At 44.1% G+C, this 23,742-nt stretch overlaps 1 protein-coding gene across 3 annotated transcripts in view; it reads left to right on the forward strand.

Annotated features, from left to right (window-relative positions):
- The first annotated feature begins 451 nt into the window (after window positions 1-451).
- Window positions 452-23,742, forward strand: part of LOC143837360 (dual specificity tyrosine-phosphorylation-regulated kinase 1B-like) — a 60,014-nt gene continuing 36,723 nt past the window's right edge. The window contains exon 1 of one of the 3 annotated variants that reach the window (XM_077337078.1): window positions 452-849. The gene's annotated coding sequence lies outside the window, so the exon portion shown is untranslated. Of the gene's footprint in view, window positions 850-12,104; window positions 12,346-23,742 lie in introns of those variants that run through there. The other 2 variants (XM_077337077.1, XM_077337079.1) reach the window with 2 other exon arrangements.

Genomic DNA, 23,742 nt, shown 5'->3' on the forward strand with positions numbered 1-23,742 from the left:
TTGTTCTGTGTGCTAGCCTTTGCTCTATAAAGAATTGGGAGGTTTGAGTGTTCTTGGTTTTTTTTTTAATGCCCTGCATTTTCCTTCTCATCTCTAGTGGTACAGCCTGCTGTTCCCTCCTTGCTGCAATGATACAGCTGGAATCTCTCCCCCTCCCCAAAAGTGTTGCAACCCAGAATCCCTTCCCGTTTGTAGTGAAATAGGCCTGATCCATTCCACCACCACCCCTCAAAAACAGTCTGCAGTGGTACAGCCGAGAATGCCTCTTATTAAATCTGGTAGAAACCTGAACCCTCTTTTCATTGCGCCCCCCCCTCTCCCGCGTGGAACAGTTCAAAGTCCCCCCATTCTAATCAACAGTGGTACGGACCAGCGTCTCCTCCCCCCCCCCCAAATCTTAGCGAACGTTTCGTGCCTGACATTCTGGAAGGGGGGGGGGGAAATTGCAAATTCCCGCGCCTGCGCAAACGCGCTTGGGCGGAGTCAACGGGACGTGCTCTTTCGGCGAGAAAGTGCGCGTGCCGTTTCTCTTCGCCCCCTCCCCCCCTGTCTTTCCATCTCGCCCCGCTCGCTCACGTGAGCTAAGCCGTCGGAGGAGGGGGGGAGAGAGAAGGATGCGCATGCGCCGCTCGTCGGCCCGCGGAGGCGGTTTGTTGTGGTCGCCATTTTTTGTTGCATTACTGGGAAATCCCGGCACCGGAGCAGCAGCCGCCGGCGGAGTACGCCCCTTGCGCTGGGGGTGGGGGCGCCCGCCCGCCCATCCGCCGCGCCCCGCCCCCAGCGCGCTTTTCCTCAGCCCCGGCTTTTGAAACACGCCGCGCGGGGCCGCCGCCGCCGCCGCCTCCTCAGGTAAGACCCGCCCGGCGGCCGCTCCCTGCTCGCCCGCGCGCCAGTCCCCGCCGCCGCCGCCGCCTCAGGGGCCCTTCCTCGGGAGGAGACGGAGGGGGGGGGGAGAGGGAGCGGGACCCGTTTTCCCGCCTTCCTCCTCCATAAATCGCCCCATTTCGCCCAGAGCCGGACTCTCCTCAGGCCCCGCCCCTGCCCGGCTTGGCTGAGCTTCGCCTCAGGCGCGAGAGACCCCAATTGTGTGTCCCCCTCTTCTCTCTCCTGCGCGGCCTGCCCCGCCCTCGTCCCCTCCCCGGCGGCCGACCCCACCCTGGATGCTGCTGCTGCTGCCGCCGCCGCTCCTCGGCCGCCGCCTCGCCCACTTCCTTCTCTCCCTCCGCAGCGCTGCCGCTGCCTCCCCCTCCTCATTTTAGGCCTAGCCTCGCCTGGTTTCGGCGGAGTCCGACACCCCCCCCCCCCCACTTTCCATTCCCCGAAATAAAATTAAAAAATCATCTTCCTTGGGTGCAGCTTCGTATGCCCCTATGGGCCTCGTCTTCTGCATCTCCCCCCCCCCCCCAGGTTTTGCATTTGGGGGCCGATCGGGACACGAGGATGCCCGCTGGTGGAGCTCGCTCCCCGCGCGTGGTGGCTTGCATGCAAGCAAGCCCGGGCTCTGGCTTGGGTGTCCTTATGGGCAGGAGGGAGGGGATGGATATTAAACGGGGGATAGCCCCGATCGTGCATTGTGCCGGAAAAAAAAAATCTGAATTCTATAGTTTGCCATCATGCGTATTTCATCATGCCTCTGATGCATCCGAGCTCACGGGGAAGCTTATGCTGAGAGAAAGGATTAACCCTAAACGACTGAAATTGTGGTTTCGTCCCATCATTTTGTGTGTGTCTGTTGAAGAACGCTCTTGTATGACGGAAACGTTTATATAGGTTATATGACTAACCTTAAAAGACTTCTGTTTCATTGTTTCGTGTATATATGCAGAAATTTTGTGCTGGGGAATAGATTTTGTCGGCCTTACAAGACTGCTGTTTCGTTTTGCAGCAAGAAATGCATACTGCTAGGGTTTGAAATCTTATTCCAAACTAAGGTTTGAGCTAAATTTATTCCATGGTAAGGTTTAAACAATAGTCCTAAACAAATTACTCGAAGTCATACATGGATTTACTTACTGGGTTATTTTTATGAAAACATGTTTAGAATTACATGGTTAATGGTTTTGCAAAAAAAATTATCCCTGGATAAACTTGAAACACCAAGCCAGGTTTATTTCAGCCTAAATTTGCATCATGCACCTGATGAAACAAGCTTTGATTCTCAGGAGTAGATTCTTTAAAATTTATTCCAGAGTAAGCTTTAAAGATTTGATGAAACTTATTAAAGTCCTAATGACATTTATCCCAGCATATGTTATCATGCATCTGATGGAAGTGATCTCTGACTTGCAAATGTATTATGTTGGAATAAATTTTGTCAGCCTGTAAAGAGCTGTTGGACTCCTGTCTTATTAAAGTGACACCATGTTTTTAGGGTGGATCCTTGAATTAAAGAGGCATGGGAAGAGAAAATCCTGTATAAATACATGTTTGTTTTGTACTTATGGGTGTGGAATTATTTTTTAACCTTAGGTCATTAAAAAAAAATCAGAGGGTTATGCTGTTGACTTTTAGTAGTATGTGGGTTGATAATTTATTTACCCCACATCTCACATTTAGGGTTTTTTTTAATTATTGCATTCTAGTAGACTTTTTGAAGGATGCAAAGTGATTTGGATCTTGTTTCTTCCAGCCATCTTTGGTGCATTTTTATTTCACTCTTTCCAGTTAGCTTAGGTACATAGTGCTGATCTCTTTCCATTTTATTCTCACAACAACCCTGAAAGGTAGTTTAGGCTGAAAATTACTACCTGAGAGTCACCCAGTATGTTTCAGATATTTAAACAAGGGGCTCTCTGGGCCTACTCCTACAGTACATTAGGATGATCTTTCTAGATCTAGAACGTGTAGTATGTATCTTAAAATGAGGAGCATTTTTCTCCCTTTTTAACCTTACTGCCCAGATCAGGCTCAATGAACTCAAAAAACTTCTTTTTAACATTAGATTCTACTCCCGTATGTTTTATTTCTGTTTTGTCTCCTATAGTTCTTTATGCTAAAATTGGATAATCTATAATACCAACAAAAATAACTTTATTAATAAATTGTGATGATCTTACCAGTAGCTGAGTTGTAGAGCCTTGTTCAAGGATTGTGCTAATGTCCAGAATTTAATAACATGTATACATACATACACACACATACACATATATATATATAATAAACTAAGCAGGTAGACTATAACTTGGAACTTCATTATAATCATGTAACTGGGACTGGTAGCTGCTTTTGTAAGTGCTGACAGTACTTTCAGAAGTAATATATACCAAGTAATATATAGAGATTATATCAGTGCTGGTTTCTGGTACTTCTTGCTATTTACATATGATTTTGTTCTTAAAAGATCAGTATCTAGCAATATTAATTTGCCCTTAATTTTTAAAAAAACAACCCTTGTGTTGGTCATTAGAACTTTTAAGAATGTCTGTTGACTGAGAAGTTGATCTTTTTTTGATCTTGGGTATTAGGCTGGTTTCTTTGTATAATCAGGCCTTACCAGAGTTGGACCTGATAAAACTGGCCACAAATCAAGTTGGAATAGGCTTATGTTAAGTCTTTTATATGGTACACAGTGATATGCCTTTTGGCTTTAGTTTTAGATGATCACAGTGCAACATAACCATATTTTAACAAATAAGTAAATTGCTACCTGTCCTTTTGTTTTTAATCAGTGAAGACCTGGCATCCAGGCTAAACATTGGCCGCACTTGCAAACTGTATGACAGAAAAGCTCCTTTGGTAATATATAGAAGTCAATCTGAGCATATCAATGACCTGTCTTAAACCTCAACTGAAGACTGCTGCAGACTTCCAGTATTTTGTTGGTAACTTCCAGTGAATCATCCGGCTGTGTTCAGATACTCAGATATGCAAAAACTAGAGTTGACTGAATATTAAATTGCTAATAAAACCATTGCACTGAGAATTTACGCCATCCCAAATATATTTTATTCATGTTGTATTTACCTGTAGGTGAATACATTGTAAAAAATTAAGAGTGGATGGGCTTGCAGGTATTCATTCTGTTAGATTGCTGATGGTAGCGCACGGCCCCGGCGTACATGCTGTTTAGATGTCCAATGTCTGCCTGGATTTCTGTTATCTCGCTAAACCCTGGTGCCATCTTAAAACTTGCCATCCTTTTTTTTTTCTCAAAGCCCTTGCTATTTTTCACAAGGGAGCATCACTGAAGCTGTTGAAGTAATTGTGTCCTACAAAACAAGTGGTGTCCAGGAAACACACGGTAGATGTGCCTTGGTGGAAATTCCCTTCATTCTGTGTAGTAGAAGCCAATGGGAAATAGACAAGCACTTTTATTGCCTGGAGGGAGAACAAGACTTGTGTTCTCTGTTAAGATGTACCAGCAGCCCAGGGTGGATAAGAAAAGTATACCTGAGGCTCATCATTTTGGCAGCTGAGCAAGGCAAGAAGATTGTTCATTTCTTGTCTGTTGCCCATAATGTTCTGCTGCAGGATTTCTCCAGTATTGCATAGGGATAGGGGTTGAACTTTATTTATTTATCATTTATATTCTGGAGTTTCTCACACTTGAAGTAAAAGTTCAGGATTTTTCCATACAGAGGTGAAACTTCCAGGGGAAATTTAAAGGTTACCATGCTTGAGGAACTTCCTGTGGCAACCTGCTGTTAGCATGATGTTTGCTGACAACATGTTGATAGGGATTGTCTACAGAGGTGTTGACCAGGAGGTAATTTATGATGTCATAATCAAGTAACATCTGGATAAAATTCAGTAATACAGTCAAAAGATGTACTGCTGGATTTACTTAGGGATTTATGCATATTTTGTTTTCTACAACAAAGGAAGCAAAAAATCGTGTTATGACAAAGCACAATTTGACTATGAGCAACAAATGTGATTTCACAGATGCCAGATGTGGTTGGATGTGTTAAGTTTTAAGGAGGGCTATGTGTTAAGTGAAATTTTCTGGTTATGTATGTAGAATTATTTAATTATTTAATAATAATATTTTATGGAGAAATGTTTCAAATGTTCAAGAAAGATAAATTGTATAGAACCGTGTGGTTGGATCAAAAATATTTCAATATTTGCCTATCTTAAGCTACCCATTCAATAGGTCTCACAGATCACCCATGTAATCTACTTTGTGAATATCTTCATTGAACATCTTTATGGCAATATGAACTTTCAAATGCAAGGACTTTCTTTACATTATATATTTGCATTTGAGACTTTTTATATCTTTGTTGCAACAGGTTAATATGGCTTTTCTGAAACAATTTTAAATAGGTTGTTACAGCACAAAGATTTTCTTCCACCAGGTTTATGGTCGGGACCAGTGCTAGAGAAGATGGTATGGGTCCCCCTTGGTATTGGTGGCGACCATCTGAGTGCCTGACCATCATGCCGCCTGACCATTTTGGATTCCCCCCATGCTACCCTCATAAGGGCCTTCCTGTTAAGGAGGGCTATGGGTTTTTTTTTGGATTTATATATTGGGGTATTTAATGGGTTTTATTGTATTTTTATTGTTTGGATTATTTATGTGACCCGCTGTGAGCTGGTTTCCAATATCGGCAGCCTATAAATCCAATTATAAATAAATAAATTTGCAGCTGTTGGGCCTTGATTTGGCCACCATAGCATCAATTTCTTATAGTGACTTGTGTGGAGTATGATTAATTGCTGCCGCTTGTGGCCACAACTCCCGGGCCATTGTTAGGATCTCTGTAGTGTAGAGCTGTTATCGTTTTGTTGAAGAAGACAGGGTCATTTTTGCTGTTTCCTCTCCCAAAGAGAGCCTGGAATATGGTAAATGAGCAACTCTCAGTATGGACACTTTAAATTAAGGCTGAGAAGATGGTCTGTCCGCTTGAGAAATTATTGCATTCATTTGTACCCTGGCATGGACAAGGCATAGAGAAAAAGGATTTTCCTGAACCATGTATAGTTTACAGTAGAGTTGCTTTACGGCTTATAGAGAGTGCTGTGACTATTTTGTTGTTTTTTTTCTCACAGCAAAACACCAGATAGTTGATGAATTATGAGCCTAAGAAAGTTTTAGAAACTGGTTCACATTTCAGCAATTTGATTATGAAAAAAAAAGTAAATCTACAAACCGGGAAAGAGCTGTCCAATCAAGGTGTAGCATACATTTGTGATTCTCAGGTTGCAGTCTTAAACAGATTTACCAGCAAGCAAATCCTTTGAGTCCACACTATTCCTGATACAGGGCAGTCTTTCTATAGCCATGGCATAAATAACTAATATGGTATTGGACATAACAGAGAATATCTGCATCTCTTGCTGGAGGAGAACTTTGGAGTGCCTAGTGCCCAGGTAGAGTATTAAAAAATTGTACCTGAAGAGTGTGAAGCACTGTGACTGGTGTGAACCACATATTAATGTTGGCTGGACCTGCATAAAAGCTCCCTAAAGTCAATGGGGCAGTATGAACATTCATGGTTCGTGGTGCATGGGATTCCAGCAAACAACTTGTGCAGTTGCATCTTTAACAGTTTTTTACATTGTGATCTTGTGGTCATCTACTTCCTTATTAAGATTTGACTAAATTAGGTTCTTAGCCAAATGTTGAATGAATGAAGGTGCCCCAAGTAGCTTCTACTTAAAACACTCTTATTGTGCCTGGCCCAAAAGTCATGAAATGTAGTTGTTGGGATTTTTTGTGGGGTGGAAGGGAGTTTTCATCCACAAAGGAGAGAGACATAATATTAACAGGTGGAATATGGTTGTCAAGGGGGGGGGGAGTTTCAAGCTCAAAGACTGTATATTATTAGATGGAGCATGATTGTCACAGACCTCTAAGGAGGGGAGAAAAATACCAACTTTCAAAACTGCTGGCATATGTTATTCAAACATTAATCATGTTCTTTGATATGATTTTATATGTGTTCAGCATCCACAGAGTAGTGCTTGCATTTACAGCATGGCAACAACTCAGTCCTCTGAACCATGTGGAATAATGTTCATCATCATCATTACTATTATTATTATTAGATTTATAGCCCGCCACTCCCTTGCAGCTCGTGGCGGGTAACAATATCACAAATCCCCATTAAAACCCCATAAAAACAATAATAACATTGCCAATATTGCCGGCATGGCAAGAACGGCAGCTCAACTCCCCCCCCCCCCGTATCTGTGCCTTGTGACCAGCTTTCCACATACAACTACCTTGTTTACTCAACTTCAGTTTTGTTGTTGGTTATTGTTCTTAATTTCTGCTGTACCCTTCCCTGAACACTGATGTGCATGCCCTTTTGCTTATCCCTTTCCCATGGTATCTGCATGTTAAAAAGAGATTTCCATATTTCTTGGTGTACTTCAGACCTGGAAGAGGCAGTTTTAGAAGCTGTCTATTGCTATTTCTTTGGACATCAGGAGAAAGATGTTCTTGAACTGCATTTGCCCAGGACTTTCCCATACCCCTTGATTCTTTTGATCATTGTGTTGCTTAGGTCATTGTTTTACATGGGTCAGCCTTCTGCGGAGATGTAGGCAGCAAATGTGAGAAAAATTGCCTTGATTTGAAAGGAGTGGTACTTGTTAATGAAGTGAAAGTCCCATTTACCTGGTCTACAAGGGACTCCAGTATATTGGGTGAGTTGGAAACACAATCTCGGTCCATTGAAAAATGGACACTCTGGACACTTTCTATGTTTTGTCCATGCAGTTCTTTTTCCTGGTTTATATAAATTGTCAATCCAGGACTAAGAAGATGAAGACCAAGATGCCAGAGCATCTTGTTCCTTTCAAAACTCTAACAAGAACCAAGAGAATTTTGTAATTTAAATGGCGGGAAGGCTTATGGTGATGCTGTCAATTTTCTAAGTTGTACCTCCTGAACTATTACAATTATTATGATCCAGATTTACAATAGTTTGATCCAGTTCTTCTAAACATCGATTTTGTGATGTAGACTTGAATAAGAAAAAAATAAAAATGTGCAACAAATATAACTTTAATAGAACAAAATACTATATAGTTTGGAATAATATTTCAATAGAGAGCTCTTTTCAGTATTCCAGAACACTTATAAATATGAACCTGAGTTACATAAAGAAAAAGGATAGTTCTGAAGGTCGTCCCTAAAAACTGTAGGCCATTGCTTTGTGGTTTGAAGGGGAAAAGAAGCCTTACAAGCTTAGGAAGAATAAGAAAGTAATTCAGAAGATAGTATAGCACACAAAAACATGTAGAGACTATTTTTCTGTTGCCTCTAGAGTCCTGTTCAAGGTGTCTTACAGTGGATACCCACAGTATAAAAACAAGCCATTAGACATTAAGCAGCATAAACTGTACTCAAAAACAGAATCAGACTATTAACAAGCTAGTAAGATTAAAACCCTCATTAAAAGCCTGTGTAAAAAGATGTGTGTTAGCCTGGCAACTAAAAAGAAAGTAAAGTAGGCACCGAACGAGTCTCAAATGCTAGGAGACAGACTTTCAGATATCCTGTCCTCAAGTTGTTTAGGGCCTTTGAAGTGAGAACCAATTATTCAAATTGTGCCCGGAAACATAAAGAACCAGTACAGACCTTTTACCATAGGAGCGATAAGATTTGTGTAACCAACCCCTGACAGTAGCCTGCCTGCTACATTTTGGACCAGTTGAAGCTTCCAAACCAATGCATTACAATTAGGTATGATCAGATTATGGATACAATCAAACCATGGATCACTAGCAGGCAAATCTTGCGGAGCTGATAAAAAGGAGACACGAGCCTCCAACCACAGCCAAGATCTAGTGGGGACCCCTGAGACACAGATCTGCTCTTTCAATGGGAGCAGGCTGGCTGTGCAGGCCCTAAACAGCTTCTCTAGAGACCAAAAGCACCTCCATTTTGTCTGGACTGAACCTCAATGTAGAGGCTATCCATGCCATCCCTTCTCCATGCTTCTATTCAGAACGTCCTCAGACCCACCTGTTTTCGATGTTAAAGAAAGCTAGAACTGGTGGCACGTCATTCCAGATCCCTGAGCAATTACATGTGGATCTTAAATAGCATGGGGGGGGGGATAAGATGAAACTATGCAGGGTCCCATAGCATAAATTACACCCTCCCACAAAGGCATTTATTACTTACTACCTGTGAACGCTTGTTGCCACATCTTGAATATTATTCTGTTCACCTTATGGATCAAAGTGGTTGATGTATGAAGCTGTGCTATATGAGTAAAGTTTTTAAAAGATGGAAGGTCGTCTAAAGAAGGGTAGTCAACCTGTGGTCCTCCAGATGTTCATGAGCCATGGGAATTGTAGTCCATGAACATCTGGAGGACCACAGGTTGACTACCCCTGCTCTAAAAGACAAAGTAACTGGATTAAGAAAGTGACTATAGCATGAGATGAGTCCATATAATGCTAACACTGAAGAGCCCTAAGCAAGGTTTTTTTCTTTTCTAGCACACAGAATGTGGCACTTGCTCAAACCAAATGTCACAGTGATCATTGGTCTAAAATTGAAAGGGGTGAGAAAACGTAATGGAAAATGGACACATCAGCAGTGATCAGGTGAGGGATGTTCATTGCATCCAAGCCTATAGTCTAGTGAGTGAAATGGCCCAAAGCTTGGGTGTGAAACTATGTGCTCTGCTGGTGTCCTGGGCTGCTAAAACCTCTCAGCAACCCGATCTGACTGCTGCTGGAAACAAAGTACTTGGCTGGATAGGCCTTTGGTCGAGGCCTCTGCACCAAGGCGGCTTCTTTCACACCCAGGCATGGCTAGTAGATTAATCTGTGCCATCCATATGTCTGTCATCAGTCAGCTACATGCTCTTCCTCCTACCTTAGTACCAAATTCTGTGAACTTGTTGCGTAAGATGTGCCTTACACAGAATTCAGTAGGAAAGCTGGATGTAATTCTGAACATGCTTGCCTTTACGGTGCCTCTGCTGCTGTATAATTTCCCCATGTCATGGAGGGCAACATTTATCTTGGTTGCTCTGATAACACATTTTTTTTCCTCTTTCTGGTTCGAAATGCTGCCGATCCTGAAGTTTGCTGAGATCAGCTTTCCACGTGTCCATTTCCTGGATCACATCTATATAGCTTAACCTTTGCCCTTGCTTGGAAGTGTGTCTTAAAGAAACTGACATCTAGGGGTGAATGCTGAGGATTTCAATACTAGGCAGTTACCTTGAACATCCTTGGAAGGTACATTCCATTGAAATCCCGGAGAATTACTTCTGAGCAAAGCTTGACTTTTCTGACTTTGGTCACCCTCCATTGTTCTCCTGGCCTTTCTTCATATTTTTGCTGTGCTATACGTCGCTAGATTTTGTTTCTTTCCCTTTGCCCTTTCATCTCACCTTCCCTCAAATTTGTCATATTTGCATAGTATAGATGTTTACCTTTCCCATATATTTTCATGACCACTGCTGTTGCTTTTCAGTTCTTACCAGACAATGTCATTATGCAGGTGCTAGGTATTTGCAGCAACGGCTTGAAACCGAAGCTGCCCATGGTACTTTGTCGGTGCATTTTACCGTTGGCACAACTCTACAAAAAGCTGGATTCAGTTGGCTTGCATGCTAAAACAGGTTATGACCACGGCTAGTCTTTTCTGATTACCAGGTTTGATTTATACACCTGATGATAAGGTGCAGTGAGGGAAAGAGCTCCGGCTGAGCACAGAATAGTTTCCACCCAAAAGGGGGGGGGGGAGTATTGTCAACCAAGATGTCTTTCAGTTGAAGGTGAAAGCTCCTCCACTGATGTTGCATTCTGAAATAAATTATGTGTTTTTGGATAAAGGCAGGCAAGTAGTTGGTGCACTTCTACATGTTTCTTTTATGCCTTGAGCCCTCGCACGGATTTTGTTTGTTGCCCTAAGTTTCAAGGAGTGCATTTCTGAGAGGCATAACAGTTTACCAGATATTACTGAGGCATTTCTGTGCTTCGAGTTGGTTTGAGTTGGATTTCTAGGTGTGTAATGTAATGCTTCTAACCAAGGGATGGATTAGAAAAAAATGGTTCTGGCAAAATAAATGCAAAGCTAATGCAGCCTTAGAGCACACAGTAACAGGTACCAGATCTTGACAAATGAAAGAGCTCTCGGCTAACTCCAGTGGACTTTGGATAGAGCCTTAATTCTCTGGGATGTAGGGCAGCTTTTCTGATGGTTCAGTGGTGCAGGACCAGCTGACTTGTGGGTGGAGATCCAGGCGTTTTCTCCTCTTCAGTACTTTTCTTATATCTGTGGAAGTCTCTTGAATGACTGTTCTGCCAAAGCTGTAGCACCACATTTCCGCTGAAAGGGTGCTGAATGCGATGGCACGACGAGGCAGGCGCAGCTAGATTTTGTGACCAAGAGAGGTAGCTTGCTTTGCGCACTCTCTCTCTCTCTCTCTCTCGCTCTCTCTCTCGCTCTCCCCCTCCCTCCCCCCCTCCCTCCCTCCCTCCCTCTCTCTCTCTCTCTCTCTCTCTCTCTCTCTCCTGGTTAGTCTTGTTAATGTCAGAGGATGGAGACCAGTATGAAATGCAACTCAAGTGACTGTTGGAATTCTGGACAGGGAGAGTTTTGTACCCAGCTGGCTCCGAGAGTCACAGAGCGGGAGAGATCACGGCTTTGGTGAGTGGCTGTGGCACATTGCCAACAGTATGAGCCCTGTTGTTGCTGGGTCTCCCTTAGCAGGTTATTTCTAGCCCCTATTCCTGGAAGGAGAGCCAGTTCTTTTACGGAGGTATTTTTGGAGACTTGCCTTCTCCTCTTTCTTGCTTTGTTTGGGCATGATCAGCCCATTGCATCCCGGAGAACCTAGCAACACAGCCTCGCTTCTCATTGGCTTTCCAGGCGCTTTGGTCCTCCAATGAGAAGCTTGTTGCCATGGCAGAGGCACCACTGCACAGAAGCGAGTGAAGAGGCGGGGATTGAATTTGCTGCCTGGTGGAAATCTGCAGGGCAGAACAGGGACCAAGCAGAGGGTTAATGTGTAGCCTGTGGCCTGGAAGCAGAGTGCAGGCTTGGACCTGTGCCAATGACGTACATTGCCAGGGTGGGCTGACAGACAGAAACTCCCCTAGGTAGCCCTGCATGCTAGAAACACAGATTTTTGGCTAATTTCTACTCCGCTGCAAAGAGAGCTAGTAACATACCCCCTCCTTCCTGACCCCTCCCCAATCTGCATTCTCTCCTCCCCCCTCTCTTTTGCATAGCAAGAAGCTACTCTGGCAGGGATGCATGCAGCCTAGAAAAAACTACCCAAGTCTCCTTGGGTAGGGACTGACTGTTTCGTCACTGTATGGTTACATCGAAGTAGGACTGTGAATTCGTTGCAGTGGCTGAGCTGTGGCAATGCTGAAACGTTCAGAAATCATGGGGCATCCCCACGAAAGTCAGAAATTGTAAGTTTGGGTTCTTTCAGGGGTGGGGCTGTGCTTCAGTGGTACAGCGTCTGCTTTGCATACAGAAGGTCCCAGGTTCAATCCCCGGCATCTTCATTTAAAAGGGTCAGATGGAAGGTGGTGAGAAGGACCTCTGCCTGAGAATCCTGGAGAGCCACTGCCAGTCAGAGCAGACAGTAGTGACCTTGATAGACCAGTAGTCTGACTTAGTATAAAGCAGCTTCATATGTGTTTTAGTGTACACTGCAGTCACTTAGCTCCTCTCAGCACCCACTTCTTGTGTCTCCAGACCACCATTGGAACTGTTGTTCGTTTGGTTTTAGATCAGTTGCCCTTTGATTATACCTTTTTGTGGCTCTTGATTACTTGAAGAAATTGCCTTGTTGCATGAACCCTACTGTGTTATGTTTCAGGCTACACCAGCGATCTCCTGTCCTGCCCTCCTTGCTCTGCAGAGGCCTAGTAGAGAGACCTAGCACTGGCTGGTCAGCCCCTGATTTCAAGATCCTCTGACTGTTTTATGTGAGCCCCTCCCTTTTATTTGCATGCATTTAACATGTCACTAAGCTTCTGCCTATCCCCCTTTTGGGATTGCAGCTGAGAGGACCAAAGCAGCAGGACATGAGTAGAGTAGATGTAAATTTTAACCTGCTCCCATCTGGCATTCTCCAGTTTTGGTGTGGGACAGGACATCCAAATGAGGCAGGAATGTATTCCTGCTGAAGCAATAGTCACCAGGCTGGTAAACATGCATCAATATATGGACAATTATCAAGAATGCTTCCCATGGGATTTTTGGTGGTGCATGAGGAAGATGGAGAACAGAAGTACTTGAGAGGATTGGGCAAAGGCTACACATGAATGGACTTCTTTCTCCCTCCAGCCCTCTTAGAAGAGATGGTAGCATCTTCCTTCGTCCTGAAAGGATATAGTCAAAACATCTCATGATCATCTAGTGCAAGAATAAGTTGGCCTCAGAATTTCATGGGGGGAAGTCATCTCTTTATACAGGGATTCTTACTATCCCCTGCAAGTTGAGGGGCTTGAGTCACTTCCGTGAGTCATCTAGAACTCTGCAGTGCTCCAAAGGTGAAAGGGGACAGAACTTTGAAGATCCAGAGAACATACTAGAGAATTTGCACAGTCCTTGCCTTCAGGGCTGTGATAGTATTTTCAGCTACAAAAATTCTGGCTACCTAGAATATTGTTAGAAATCGTATGTTCAAGGCATTAGCAGAGGTCATCCTACTCAGTGTGGTGCTATCTCCAATTGGTTTGCTACATGGGAATTTTCATTGCAAGATTCTTCTGGAAGACTTTTGCAGCAGCATTTTAAGCTTCAGGGGCCAGTCTACACTTTCTGAGACTTCTCAAGGAACAAGCCTCCGTACCCAAAAAGTTCTAGGGGAGGTCATGTGACCCAGTGGAAGACTATAGGATGAGCCAGATATATACTATTCTACACTTTGGCTGTTGGTAGGGTGAACGCACATCCTCCAGATCCCCCTGGGAAACACAGCGAGTAAAGGATGGATAATGATAGTAAAGAAAACATGGCCTCCTATTTTGTGCTCTGCACAAGACAGCCAGAACATTTGAATATGGGATAGAGTTCAAAAATGGAAGGCTGTTGATCAGAAAAACTATTTTGAGTATTCTAATGTGTAACTTTCAAGCCTACATGGCAGGCATGTGTTAAACTTGTGTTGCCTGAAACTGCTGGAGCACTTCGGGTTAATGTCAGAAAAACTTCATCCGATTTTGGTCTCTAAGGAAGCTTGGAAGCATTGATAGACAACTTCAGTATTTGGGACAAGTAAGGAGAAACTTATTACATCTGGAATTAATAGTATTGTTCTACTGGGTAGTAGTAAAGCTTGGTTTGAGAAATTGTTGGAAGAAAATGGGGGGGGGGGTCAAGATGGAAATGTCATCAAATCACAACCAACAAGGCAACCCTGTAGAGATTTCAAAGCAAGAGACATTCAGAGGTGGTTTACTATTGCTTGTATGCAGAGCAAGCTTTAACTTCTTAGTAGTCTTCCATACAAGTGCTGACCAGGGCTGACCCTGCTTAGCTTCCAAGATCTAATGAGGCTGGGCCATCAAAGTCAGGGCACTTCTTGGTTAGTACTTCCACCCAAAGAAGTAACATCTTACAATCTTGGTTACTTTTTATAAATCAGAATGTTAAATTACATAATAGCTATTATCATAACAATAGCCCTTGCCAGAAGTTCAAAGTGGATCTTTACACAGGATTAAATTAATTAAAAATATGGTGTTCACCATATTCACTCTAGGCTGAATTTAAAAAAAAAACACATTAGATTAGATATAAGCAGTTCAGCAGTGCAATAATCTTCATGGAGAAGCTGTGGAAGGAATCTTCTTTGGAGGTTTCTGAGGTTAAAAAGTGGGGCGGGAAGCTTGAGTATACAGGGCATTTTTCAGAGGCAAAGACTGAACTAGATGCCTTAAGAAATACTTCTAATTGTGATTCTGTTATAACTGGTGTTATATTTATCCCCACCCCACCCCCTGGTATACTTTTCCATCAGTGGAACTAATGACATATCTGGAAGCATGCATGTGCACATTTTTCACTCTTATGGTTCTCTCCCCCCAGATGTGGAAAACATCTTTGGGTGATTTCCACCCCTCACTTCAGAGAGGCAGGAATTTGTTTTTCCCCTTCCTGTTGTGGGCATCACCCAAATCCCAGTTCATTTCCTGCCTCAGCCAGGGTAGGCAGCCTTCTAGCTAGGCTAGTAGGCCTTCTCCTTGATCCATCTATTTCTACTCTTCTGATCCTGAATGTTGTCCTCTCCCCTCTCTCTCGCTATTCCCCTCTCTCATCTGTTAAAAGAAAAAAGAAAAACTCCCATTCTTTCCCTGTTGCCTTTCCCAGCTGGGATAAATGAGTAGCTGTAGTCAGAGTGGACGAGAGAAGAGCAATGACGGAGAGAGAGCAGACAAATTTTTGTCCGATGAAGATCTGGAAGCTCCCATTCAGGAGGAAAATGGGGAGACAATTGGGCTGGTGGGTATGCCTCCTGAGGCCATCCTATGTCTGGTCAGAGCCAAATCGAAACTTGCATCAAAAAGTCAGCCATATCAACAGTGCTATACTAGGCTCCTCACGAGGCGAGAACCTCCAGCTGCCATTTTGCCTTGCCAGAAGAGCCTACAGAGTCCCAGAGGAGGTGTGTCCCAGCAGAGCTGCAGTAGCCCATTCCAACACAGAGCTCACAACAAAGGAAAGTAAGGTTAGCTGAGCACTCTTTGCTTTCTCCAGAATTACATTTCCCCATTAGGGAAGAAGCATTTGGCATGCCCTGGGGCTTAAAACAAAGGGGAGATTGGGGTGGGGTATGCCTTTGCACATTGCCCTTCCCCCCCATACAGAGTATGAATCAGATGTCTCTCAACCAAGATGCTTAGTGTCTGCTAAGTCATCCAGGAAGCAGAGATGTAGGGGATTTTTGGTTGGGGGATCAATTGGGCATGAAATTGGGGTCCTTGTGGGTGGGCAGGTAATTGTGCATTCCTGCATTGTTCAGGGGATTGGACTGGATGACCCTGGAGATCCCTTCCAACTCTATGATTCTATGATTCATTTAAGGAGGAGGCTCAATCTTCTGGCAGCAACTATATTAACTTTATTAACCCCAGGGCTGACACAGAATTCCGTACTAATGAGGAGGTGGAGGTAGTCATGGAGTTCCCAGAGCCATCTAAACATTTCTTTAAGTTAGATGACTACCAATGTTTTCTGGGCAGAACTCTTGCAGCCTTGGACTTTAAATAATCCACCTTGACTGATGAGAGGGGGAGTCTCCCAGTAAGGCTAAGAGGCCTAAAGGGAATAGTGAGTTCTTCCCTCCAGTGGAGTCACAGATTAAGATGTTCCCTCTCCCAGATTTTTTTTTTGAAAGACAGTTCAGAAAGGAGAGACTTAAGCCAATGGCAAATAAACATTTTCCCTCATATAGAATCAGAGTTGGAAGGCACCCCAGGGCCATCTAGTCCAACCTCCTGCAGAATGTAGGGAATTCACAACTGCCTATTCATCCACAGTGACCCCAATTCCATGCCCTCATGATGCCTCCCCCCTGCCAAAAAAAATACAGAATCCCTGGCCAGTCTGGCCTGGAGGAAATCCACCTTCCAACCCCAAAGGAGTGATCAGTATTTCCCTGAGCATGCAAGAAAGAGCTACAAGAACCAAGCACTGACACAGCTCCTTCTGCCCACCCATTCATAAACTGCCTAAATTCAGCATTTCAGTGAGGTGGCTATTTAGCCTCTGCTTAAAAACTTCCAAGGAAGGAGAACCAACCACCTCCTGAGGAAGCCTGTTCTACTGAAGAACAGCTCTGACTGTCACGCAAAGCGTCTGCCATGTCACTTTGGTTTTCTTCTATTGCCTTAATTGTGTGCAGTGCCTCTAGCCACCTTGATCAAATTTATGGAGATTTCCTCATAGCCTTTTCCTGCTTGCTTTCCTAAAGGTTAAACAAAAGAAAAATTATTCAGTTGTTGGCAGACCATGATGAGGTTGACAGAAGGGGCCAATCAGCTCTTACAGGTGGCATTCTTTGCAGCTGATGCCATGCTGGATTTTGCCATCTTCAATGCCACAAATATTGCTTCCTCATCTGCAGCGTGTTGTGCTGTCTGGCTCAGGCCATGGCAAGCAGATGTACACTCCCAAGATTCTCATGATGGCATACCCCTTTCAAGAAGAAGAGATATATGGGGATTCCTCAGTTAGAGTGTTGGTGGACTCCAGAGAGAAAAAGAGAGTCATGCCCAAATATATTTGAAAGGCGTAGGGCAAGCCATACACCAGCTCTTCCTTTTGTTCTGCGTGGGCTCATATCATGAAACAGACAAGGCAGACAGTCCACATGGAAACAGTCTAGACAATCCTTTCGCAAAGGGGGCTCCTTCTCCAGGTCTAATGGGGCACCTGAAGTTATAGGGGCAATAGGGAGCTAATGCCCACCAAAGACTGACCACAGCAGGACACTGGTAGAGATCAGGCTCTCTCTCTTCTAGAGCAGTGGTCCCTAACTCCCGGGCTGCAGCTCCTCCTTATCCTCCCCGAATGTTGCTCTACTACTCTGCCATCGGCTCACCTTTGGTGCTCTCTAGCGCCCGCCATGGCTGGAGCTCCCCCTCGGTGTGGCACTGCGCAGCTGCTGCTGGCAGCGCCCCCCAGCAAGTGGCGGGAAGTCAGGGGCACCGGCAGGAAACAAGTGGAGCCAGGGGCTCAGGCGGCGGCGTCCCTCAGCAAAAGACTACCACCCCTCGGGCCTCAGTAAAGTTGTCTGATCCCTAGCATTGACTGGTCCCTGGTGATAAAAAGGTTGGGGACCACTGTTCTAGAGTACTTGGCTTGCCACAGAGAGATGGGCTCTGAAAGTGGTCTGTGGTGGGGAGAGGAAATATAAGGCGACTATAAGCTGCTTTGAGCCTCCTTTGGGTAGAGAAAAGTGGCATATAAGAACCAACTCTTTTTCTACATTGATTCTTGTGAAGGTGCTCAGAAGAATCAGGCTCCTGAAAGCAAAGATCATCCTTGCAGTGGCATGCTGGCCCAGGCCAAGGCATCCAAGCCGTAAGACAGCAGGTGATAAGAGAACCCTTCATTCTTGCAGTCATGCTGGATCTTCTCCAACAGAGCCCACTGTGTCATCTGGATCCAGCCTGTTTCCACTTTGCCACGTGAAGATAGAGCAGTCATAGCTCCTAAAAGGCTATAGCTGAAAGGTCACTATCACCACTAGAGGTGACGGTTACTTTTGCCAGAAGGATCTCAGAATTAGGAGCCTTACCCAGTAACCCAAGACTTTGCGTATTCCATAAGGGTAAAGTCACAATGCAGACAGATCCTTCATTCCTACAAAAGGTAAACTCCAGCTTTCAAAGGAACCAGGAGATTTCTCTCCCAACCTTCTGTTGTAACCCAAAGCATTATCTCTATCATCAATCAAAAAATGGGTAGAAAATATCTAAATCTGCCATCAGCAGGTGTTTGAAACACTGTATCACAGAGGCATATAGGGCCATGAGAGTCCAGATGCCACTAAGAATCACTGTTTACTCAATTTATATCACAAAGACCAAAGCAGTCTTCAACAACATATCATCAGTAGAGGACACTTGTAAAAATGCAACTTAGTCCTTGCTTTTGACATTCATGAGGCATTACAAAATTGATCCATACCATTCAGCAGATGCAGCCTTTGGCAGATTGGTGCTTCAAGTAGTCATACTTCATGAAGACAACAAACCACTTTGCTAGGGACAATGTTCGGGAAGGTCCCAAATATGTCTTGTACCTCTGGGGGACAACGACCCCAGAACATCTTACCTGTGAAGGGTCCTTCTCCCCTGAGGTATAGGAAGATATCTTGATCCCTCCCTCTTCATTGCCTAATATCTCTTCTGCCTGTTAGCCTACTGTGAAGGCACTTAGTTTCAAGTTCTGTATTCTGTGTTTTCCTGTCACATTATCTAGATTGTAGGTAGAGCGTTTGCCTTACCATGTTAATCAGTTATGTTTGACTATTACAGTTAGACTGCAGACTATCAGCTGTTGGAGTAACTGACCTGAGGATTGGAGTGATGTCCACAACAGGAAGTAGTAAAATAAGTTCATAATTCCCTAAAGTAGGGGGTAGAAATCACCCAAAGATGTCTTCATATATCTCGGGGGGGGGGGAGGAGGAATCTTCATAGATGAGACTAATAGTGGTTTTCCGTCTGAGGCAGAGGATATCTTGGTGGGTAATTCCCACCATTCACTCAGGGGAGGAAGGGACAAACTTTTCTTCCTGTCTCCTTGGTAGGAGACACCCTCCTTTCAGTTTTGCTTCTGCCTCTACAAGGAGAGCAGTTTCTGAGTAGGCTTTGCTCATTCAATCCTTTTTCTTTTATCTCTGCTATATTTTCCTTTCCTTCTATTATTATTATTATTATTATTATTATTATTATTATTATTATTATTATTATTATTATTATTATTTAATTTTTAGACCGCCCTTCTCCAAATAGGTCTCAGGGCGGTTTACATAAACCATTAAAACACAATAAAATCCCCATAAAAACCCCAATTTACATCAAGTCACGTATAACATATAAGTGGCGGTGGTCACAATTCTGATTGTATTTACCCTATCAGTTAATAACTTTTTACTATGCCTACTCATCCTTTTTTCCCCTTGCTGGCAGCTTTCTTAGGGAAGAGCAAAAGAGACTTCTTTGGACAAGCATTGGATTGTGGTGGCTATTTTAAACCACAGCCTAGTAATCTGAGGCAGACGTTATTCCTCATGGCTGAGGTGTGAAGATGCATCCTTTCTGATACCGAACTTGAGGCAGAAAATAGAGAATCATCAGTCCTGGAAGGCAGTGTCCCTGAAAGGCTGTACTGACCATGGTTAACGACCATGGAAAAGGCTTGTGAAAAAGTGCTGCAAAGAGAAGAATGTCTTAGAGGCACAAGCTCTTATGCAAATGCCAAATCCTTACTGTGGCCATTTTGAATGTTCTGATGCCAATCAGCCAAAGGCAATCTAAAGCCAAATGAGCTTTGATACTGCAATGGAACCCAAGTGTCCTATTGATCACTCGCATACTGGTAAAATAAACAGCATTGAACATTTTAACCTTTCTCCTAAATATTTTGACCTACGCAAACCATGATGAAAGATTTCTCCAATCTTTGCTAAATTAGTGGTCCTTCCTCAGAAAGGACCCCTATTGAGTTACCTTGTTACACCTCCCCAAATAGTCATGATGGAAGATCAATATCAAGCTGATGAAGGAGCTAGACTTCTCAGATAGCTATTCTAATAGTATAGAAGAGGAATTCCTCTCTGATGATGAGGAGGAGGAGGTAATTTGTGCCTGAACTTTGTGTTTTGTTAACCCAGAGTGGTTTCATCTAACCGCTTGGAGACTGAGCAGAAGCTTTTCTTAAGGAGAGGATATAACTGTAAGGTTACTGAGACTATCCTGGCAGCCAGGAGATCATCTACAAACAGGATATGAGTACATGTGGATGTCGTTTCTCAGATGGTCATGTTAGGAAGCGGGTTTCTCACATGGACCCACAGTTCGGGGAATTCCTAGCTTTCTCCAGAATGGCTTGGATCTGGGTCTGAAGGCAGCCACTCTGAGTAAACAAGTAGCATCCCTTTCCATGTTCCCTCCTTGGTTTCAGACGAGATCATTATTTCATTACTCTCACATACTACAATTTCTCAAGGGGTCACTCTGAAGGCACCTGCACAACACAGGTTTCCAGTGTGAAGGCTTAACCTGAACACCTTAACAAAGGACACATTCAAACCACCATCAGCGGTCAGTCTAAGGTTGCTTAGGATTAAAACTATATTCCTTGTAGTTTTGTATCTTCCACTGACCAACTAGGATTTAAAACAAGAAATTCTACCTTGGATCATTGCGCTGTATTGTCTTTCTTAAGTGCAAAATATATAAAACCAAGAGAAAGCAAACTTTTTGAGGCCTTTATTGATTAACATATGGCATTTGATTCCATCTCAAGAGCCAGAGTGGAAAGAATTCATTCCTCTTCAATTCAATCCCCGTTTATTATTTCTAATAAGGAAACTGCAGGTAACAGCCTTGCTCAGGATTTTCAAATCAAGAGTTGTAGTTTGCATCTTGCTTGTTCAAGGAGAGCCAGTTTGGTGTAATGGTTAGGAACATGGGTTTCTAATCTGGTAAACCATGTGTGATTCTGCGCTTCCCCACATAGAACCAGCTGCATGACCTTGGGCTCACCACAGCACTGATAAAGCTGTTCTGACCGAGTAGTAATATCAGAGCTCTCAGCTTCACTTACCTCTCAGGGGGTCTGTTGTGGGGAAAGGAAAAGGAAGGTGATTGTAAGCCGCTTTGAGGCTCCTTCTGGTAGAGGAAAGTAGCATATAAGAACCAACTCTCGTCCAGTGGTAATCTGACAGAAAATTTCCACCAAGAATGGGGTTAACAAGTCTGTTTTCTCCCCCCCACTCTTGTTTAATCTCTTATCTCCATGATCTTCCAGACATTATTTAAAAAATCAGTGGACACCCTCCAATCCTTGGGAATAGGCCTACTCCAGTGTTACTGTATGCCGATGACACGGTATTAATTTCTAGATGTCAGTCTGCTGTTATTTATGGGGTTTCCTTGATTACCAATCATCATCGTCACCTAGATATAAATTTTGAAAAATCAAAAGTTATGGTTTTTGCCAAAACTGAAGATCCTTGGACTGTTGGAGGCAAATCCATTGAACAAGTAAACTAGTTCAAATACCTTGGGTTAAATTGCTGCTATGGGTTACTCAAAGAAAGAAAAATCAATAGCATCAAAAAGTCCTTAGGTTTCTCCATTAGAAAGGTAATAAAAATGACTCAGCTGTTCAAAATCAGAAATTTGGCTTTGGCTGGATGGCCCACCTGAAGGGGGAGACTGCAGGGTTCACCAATAGGAGTTATGATCTCACCTGGCAGATTTTCCAACAGTGGGTATAGGGGACCTTTAGGTCTTCTTGTAGGATGGACTCAATAAGAGGCCTAAAATTAGCACCCTGAAGTGGCAAGCAGTGGCCATAACAGTGATCTGGAGGTTGGGAAGAGTATGTCTTTTTCTCAGCACCCACATGTTAAACCTTTCCTTTGGGAAACAGCGCTGCTCAACCCAACTCTTGCATAGGTTTCCTACTTTAAGTCTCAACTTCGTACTTAAGACACTTTCGAGCCTATGGCCATGTGCCCCTTTGAGGGAGTTGACTTTCAAGACCATTTTCTTAGTGGTCATCACTTTTTCAGGAAGGGTGTCTAAGATCAATGCACTGTCTGCCGATGTGGAATTGTGCATTTTCAGCAAAGACAAGATAACCTGTGCCCTGACCCAAACTTCATCCACAAGTTGAATTTTCTATTTCATAAGGGGGAGGAGCTCATTTTGCTGTCCTTTTATCTGAATCCCAAGGACTCCCGGGAATGGGAGTGGCACAGCCTGTATGTATGGTAAGCCTTACGTTTCTGTTTGCATCAGAAATCCATGGGGAGAAAGGTATCCACATCCACTATCAGCTGATGGATCAGGGGCTGCATCATTGCAGCTTACAAGGTGAGGGGCAAGAAACTTCCACAAGGGGGTAACGTTTCATTCACTGAGGAGGGGGGCGGCATCCTCTGCCACTTACAAATCGTTTCCCTCTCTGTCGGTTATATGGAACGGGGCCACGTGGAGGTCTGTAAACTCATGAGGTATAGATGAGTTGGCTTCTACCGAAGCAGCCTCTGGGAGATGGGTTTTTTTGCAGGCTGTCAGGGTCTAGCATTCAGAATCCTCTGCCCACCAGATGCCCTGCTTTTGTTGTCCCAGGCATAAGATGCCCCTGCTAGAGGACTACTAGATAAGAAAAGATATGTTTCACTTACTGTGAATCTTCCTTCTCGATGGACTGAAGGCAGGGCAGTCTATTTTTCACCACCCTTGAGGTTGCTGAGATTCTGGCTAGCCCTAGTCTCATTCAATGGTAGACAAACTATGTGGAACACACAGAGTGTGGGGAGGCCAACAAGAAAGAGTATGACGGGCATGTCTATGGAAAGTGAGGGGGGGGGTTGCTGAGTCTCCTAAACTAGTGGTCCCCAACCTTTTTATCTCCGGGGATGATCAACACTTGATAATTTTACTGAGTCCCCGGGGGGGGGTATCTTTTGCCACCGCCTGAACCCCTGATCCACTTGCTTTCCTGCCAGCGCCTCTGACTATCCGCCGCCCGCTGGGGGGCGCTGCCAGCAGCAGCTACGCAGTGCCACGCCAAGGGGGAGCCCCAGCCATGGCAGCCGCCAGAGAGCACCAAAGGTGCGCTGGCGGCAGAGTGGCAGGACAGTTCCCAAGGCGGCAGCTGGGGAGGAGGACTAGGAGGATCTACGGCCCAGTACCGACTGATTCACGGACCGGGACCGGTCTCCAGACCAGGGGTTGGGGACAGCTATCCTAAACACAAGCCTAGGGGAAGAGTTTGCTTTTCTTATGAGAAGAGAAGGAGCTTATCCCAGGGGTAAGACTGCACTGCCTTTAGACCACCAAGAAGGAAGATTCACAGTAAATGAAATAAATTTTCTTTTCCCTTCCAAGGCCATGGTAGAGGCAGCTGCCAGAAGGCTCTTGGGCTTTCGTACCTGGCAGACTGACAACCACTCAGAGTCCATCATTAAAGCTTATTCTTTCCAGGGGGTCGACTATTTGGCGACTGACTAAACAAAACACTCATTGAGACAAGGAATAAAAAGAGGTTCTTCCCCAAAAACATCAGAAGGGGAGACTGCAGATATTCCTCTTGCACCCAACATTCCA

This window comes from Paroedura picta, chromosome 5 (genome assembly GCF_049243985.1).
Source record: "Paroedura picta isolate Pp20150507F chromosome 5, Ppicta_v3.0, whole genome shotgun sequence".
Taxonomy (NCBI): domain Eukaryota; kingdom Metazoa; phylum Chordata; class Lepidosauria; order Squamata; family Gekkonidae; genus Paroedura; species Paroedura picta.